The 4,818-nt window shown below is 47.7% G+C and overlaps 1 protein-coding gene across 2 annotated transcripts in view; it reads left to right on the top strand.

Moving 5' to 3' along the window:
- Positions 1-4,818, top strand: part of Hs3st6 (heparan sulfate-glucosamine 3-sulfotransferase 6) — a 17,954-nt gene that overhangs the window by 11,900 nt on the left and 1,236 nt on the right. The window lies entirely within an intron of this gene.

Raw genomic sequence — 4,818 nt, 5'->3', positions numbered from 1 at the left:
TATGCACTTTCTTGTCATTTTGCTTTTTTTTTTCTTTCTTTTTTTTTTTTTTTTTTTTTTTTTGAGACAGCTGGCCTGGAACTTTGAGTGTAGACCAGGCTGATCTTAATCTCACAGAGATCTGCCTGTCTCTGCCTCCTAAGAGCTGGGATTCAAGGTGTGCACCACTCTGCCCAGCTGTTAGCTCATTTCTTAGGCTTTGTTTCATTGGTGCTTTTGAGACAGGGTCTCATGTAACCCAGGTTGGCTACAAACTTCTTGTGTGACCAAGGATGATCTTGAACTTCTGGTCCTCCTGAGTGCAGGGATAACAGGTGTACACCACCATGGCTGGTTTTTATGCAGCTGAATTCAGGGTTTTGTGCATGCTAGGCAAGTACTACATTAACTGAACTATATTCATAGGGTTCTAGTTTGGGGTGTATGTCAGAATCTACGTTCTGGAAAAGCAGGAAGAGGTAAGGAGGAGTGCAGGTGGGGGAACAGCATGCATGAGGAAGAGGTAGGCAGATTTTTCTGAGTTCCAGGCCAGCCTGGTCTATTTAGTGAATTCAAGGCCAGCCAGAGATACAAAGTGAGACCTTGTCTTTAAAAAAAGAAAAAAAAAAAAAGCTGGGCTGGAGAGATTGCTCAGCGGTTAGGAGCACTGACTGCTCTTCCAGAGGACCCGGTTTCGATTCCCAGCACCCACATGGTGGCTACGAACTGCCTTTAACTCCAAAACCAGAGAAATCTGAAGCCCTCTTCTGACCTCCATGGCATTGTACGACATGGGTGCACTCACATGTAGGCAATACACTCATACACATAAAATAAAAATAACAAATAAAATATATTAAAAAAAAAAAGCAGGCTGGAGAGATGGCTCAAGAGCACTGACTGCGCTTGCAGAGGACTCAGGTTCGATTCCCAGCACCCACATGGCGGTTATGAACCGTCCTTAACTCCAGTTCCAGGGGGATCCAAAGCCCTCTTTTGACCTCTGCGCATTGCATGACACGGGTGCACTCACATACATGCAGGCAATACATTCATACACATTAGAAAAAAAAAGCAAAAGAAAGAAAAGAAGGGTATCATAACCATTTTCCCCCAGGCTCCTTGGGTCTGGCCCAGGCTAGGTGTGGGACATAGATGTGGGGGTGCTGGAGGGGCTAAGATAAGCAGGGGCTGTAGCTCTGGGCTGACTGGAAGCTTCAGGGAAATGTAGACCAGATGGGGTGGGTACAGTAGGAGGAACGGTTCATGGAGCAACTTTTCAGAGTTCTGCTCTGCCTGTTCCCACCTCCTAAACATACTGGTCTCTTTGCTTCATGCTCCTTGAGCCAGGCTTCTGGATTCATAGAGGGTAATTGATACCAAAGATCAGGTTTTAGAGGGACTTGGGTCAGAGAGAGCCTAGAAAGTTCTCATTTTTCAGCGTTCCCACCTTCTTCTTTCTCAGGGGGTCTGGGGGGTGCCTCCTGATTTAGAGCTTTCTCTGCCCCTTTGACTTCCTCTGGAAAAAGTCTTAGAGAAGACTAGCAGTCTTGACTTCTAGCAGGAGAAAGGGATTTAGGGGACATTCAGGACCAGGTGTCCAATCTGGGAAGGAAAAAGCCTGGGCTACTTGGCCATTTGGTACTGAGGGTCAGGGCCTGTCAAAGATGGGAAGGAGGCTGGAGGTGTGTGTGGCTCAGTTGGTACAGCATGTGCCTAGTATGAAACAGAGCCCTGGGTTTTGTCCCCAGCACTGAAGAAAGTGGGCATGGTGGTATACACGTGTAATCCCAGCACTTGGGAAATGGAGACAGGAGGATGAAAAGTTTAAGGCCACCCTCAGCTACATATCAAGTTCCAGGCCAGCCTGGGATATATGAGATCCTGTATCAAAAAAATGAAACAATAGGCAGCTGTAGAGATGGATCCAAGGTTAAGAGCCCATATTGCTCTTGCAGAGAACCTAAGGTTTGATACTGGTTAGGCAGCTTATAACTGCCTGTCACTCCAGTTTCAGGGGAGCTGACACCCTCTTCTGGCTTCCACAGGCACCTGTATACACATGCATCTACCCTCACACAGTCACACACACACATGCACATAATTTAAAAAATAAAATAAATATTAAAAGCTTTTTATTTATTTTTATTAAGTTTTAAAATTATTTTATGTGTATGAGTATTTTGCCTGCATGTATGTAAGTGTACCACGTTTGTACAATGCCCGAAGAGGCCAGAAGAGGGCATCAGATCCCCTGGAACTGGAGTTACAGATGGTTGTTGACTGCCATTTAGGTGCTGGGAACTGAACACAGGTCTTCTGCAAGAGTAGCCAACTGCTAAGCCATCTCTTCAGCCTCAAGACTTTATTTATTATTTTATGAGTGTTTTGGCTGCATGTATGTATGTGCCTTGTGCCTGCAGAGGCCAGAAAAGGGCATAGGTTCCTCTGGACCTGGGGTTAAGGAACTGGAGTTAAGCCATTGTGGTTTCTGGGAACCAAACCTAGGTTCTCTGGAAGAGCAGTAAGTGCTCTTAACCACTGAGCCATCCCTCCAGCTCAGAATAAGATAAATCTCAAAAACAAACCAAAATAATAAACAAAAAGTTGGGAAGGGAGGGCCTAGAAGTTTTGGGACTCCTGACTTCCCTGGGAGGAAAAAAGGAAAGGTGATATAAAAAGGGACTTGCAGTTTTTTTTTTTGTTTTTTTTTTTTGTCTTTTTGGTCTTTTTGAGACAGGGTCTCCCCTGTAGCCCCAGTGTCCTGGAACTCACTATGTAGACCAGGCTGGCCTTGAACTCAGAGATCCGCCTGCCTCTGCCTCCCAAGTGCTGGGATTAAAGGTCTGCACCACCACACCTGGCGCGGTCTCTTTTTTAAAAATATTTTGTTTATTATTTTATGTGTATGTGTGTATTGTCTGCATGTGTGTAAGTGCACCTGTGTCATGGAGTGCCCTCGGAGGTCAGAAGAGAGTGTCGGATCCCCTGGAACTGCAATTACAGACAGTTGTTAGCTGCCATGTGGGTGCTAGAATTTGAACCTGGGTCTTCAGCAAGAACATTTAGTGTTCTTAACTGCTGAGCCCCAGGACTTGTGGTCTCTGAGCATCAGCATCAGGTTTTCTCTCACAGTTCTCATATGAAGTCCAGCAGAGGAGACTTCCTTCTTGAGAAAGGGGAGACTTGAGCTAGTCCTCAAACCTTTGTGTTGCACCCTGAGGTCTCACTGAACTTTCCTGGCATAGCTGGGTGCCATTCCCAAATTGATCCTGGCTATGTGAGATAGAGTATTATGGGAAGGGGCCCTGGGAACAGAAGTCCCATAGACCTCTGGCCCCTTTCATGTGGGCAGAAGGCTAGCACTCTCCCTTAGCAATTCCTGTTCCTTCTCAGTCTCAGAGTACCTGCCTGTCAAATGGGGGAGGGAAGTTACTGGCTCACTATGTCATCTAGAAAGCACATATATACCTTTATGACTTCTGTAGACCAGCTCTGCCTGGAGTCTTGTTCTACAGAGTGGGGAGGTTTCTTCCCATGTTACTTACCCAACCCTGCTTTGGTTATGAGTGGTGTCAAGAGCTTGGCACTGCTGTCTCTGTGTCTGTCTATCTCTCTCCAGACAAGATCTTGTATAGTGTAGTAGCTCAGGTTGGCTTCAAATGCTCTGCCTTTCTGTCGCAGAACCCAAGTCCTGAGATTATAAGCATGTGCCATCATAGCTGGCTCACTCTTGATGGGGTACATGCATATATCCTTCTGTCCCTCACTAGCACCCCCAAGTTAAGGCCCCCAGCATGGTGTCTGTGCGCTTGTGCCTGGCCTGTACTTCTTTGGTGGTGGGGGGTGGTCTAAACAGGGAGGAGAGATGAAGATCTCTGGATCAGTGAGGCTGGACTTCACTCACTGTGTCAGTCTAGCCAGGGTGGGTTTGGGGAACTGTCAGTATCCCTAAGAGGCAGAGGCAGGGCTATGCAGAGATTTTTTTCCTCCCTAGGCTCCCCAGTCTCTGTTGACCTAGTTCCCAGCGCTTCCTTGGAACTGTTTGCTCAGGTGACCTGCCCTACCCTGCCCTACCTCACCCTGCACTACCTGGCCAGCGTGCAGCCTGGGGACACCTCTCAGAGTGCCTGCCTGGTACTAGCTCCCCATAGGTTGGGGGGCAGGCAGTGGTAAGCTGACTGCCTCCCAACATTAGATTGGGCCACTGCTTTCCTTGTCCATATCAGAATGAAGGGAATTCATAAATGCTGGCTCTATGCCTGGCATGCTGAGGCCCCTATAGAGTCTGGAAGGCTCCAGTGTTACAGGGCCCTGGGACAGGACTCCAGGTAGATCAGAGCCAGATTACTAACTTTCTCAAGTATGTTGGGCTCTGCTTGGTGGCTGTATGGTGTTCTAAGCTGGGCCCAGGTGGATGGAAATTAGCAGAGAAGCAATTGAAGGTCAAGAGGGGATGAAATTAAATGGAGAATGGGGAGGAGGCAAGCCTTTGTGTAGTGATACTTGTCAATAATAATTGATGACATAATTCATGGTCAGTGATTATAGTACAGAGGCCTACAAGATAACAAGTCCAGGCTGGCCAGCCTCCCGGGTACCTTGTCAAGGTTGGATGCAACATCACTGGGAGGGGTAGGGTAGGGTGGGTAGGGGTTGCCACGACCATGGAAGTGGCACTGGGGGTGAAGGGCCATGGAACTTGTGCAGTAGTGCAAAATGCCTTGGCAGCCCCTACCCTCAGGGTCTGTCACTTTGTTTTCCCTAGAACAGCATAGACTGGGGCACCCTGGCCTGTGGTCTCTACCTCAATCCACACTGGACTGGGTACCATGGTTC

This window comes from Nannospalax galili, unplaced genomic scaffold (genome assembly GCF_000622305.1).
Source record: "Nannospalax galili isolate Female #2095 unplaced genomic scaffold, S.galili_v1.0 scaffold668, whole genome shotgun sequence".
NCBI classification, from domain to species: Eukaryota; Metazoa; Chordata; class Mammalia; order Rodentia; family Spalacidae; genus Nannospalax; species Nannospalax galili.
This window is presented reverse-complemented; position numbering and strand designations above follow the sequence as displayed.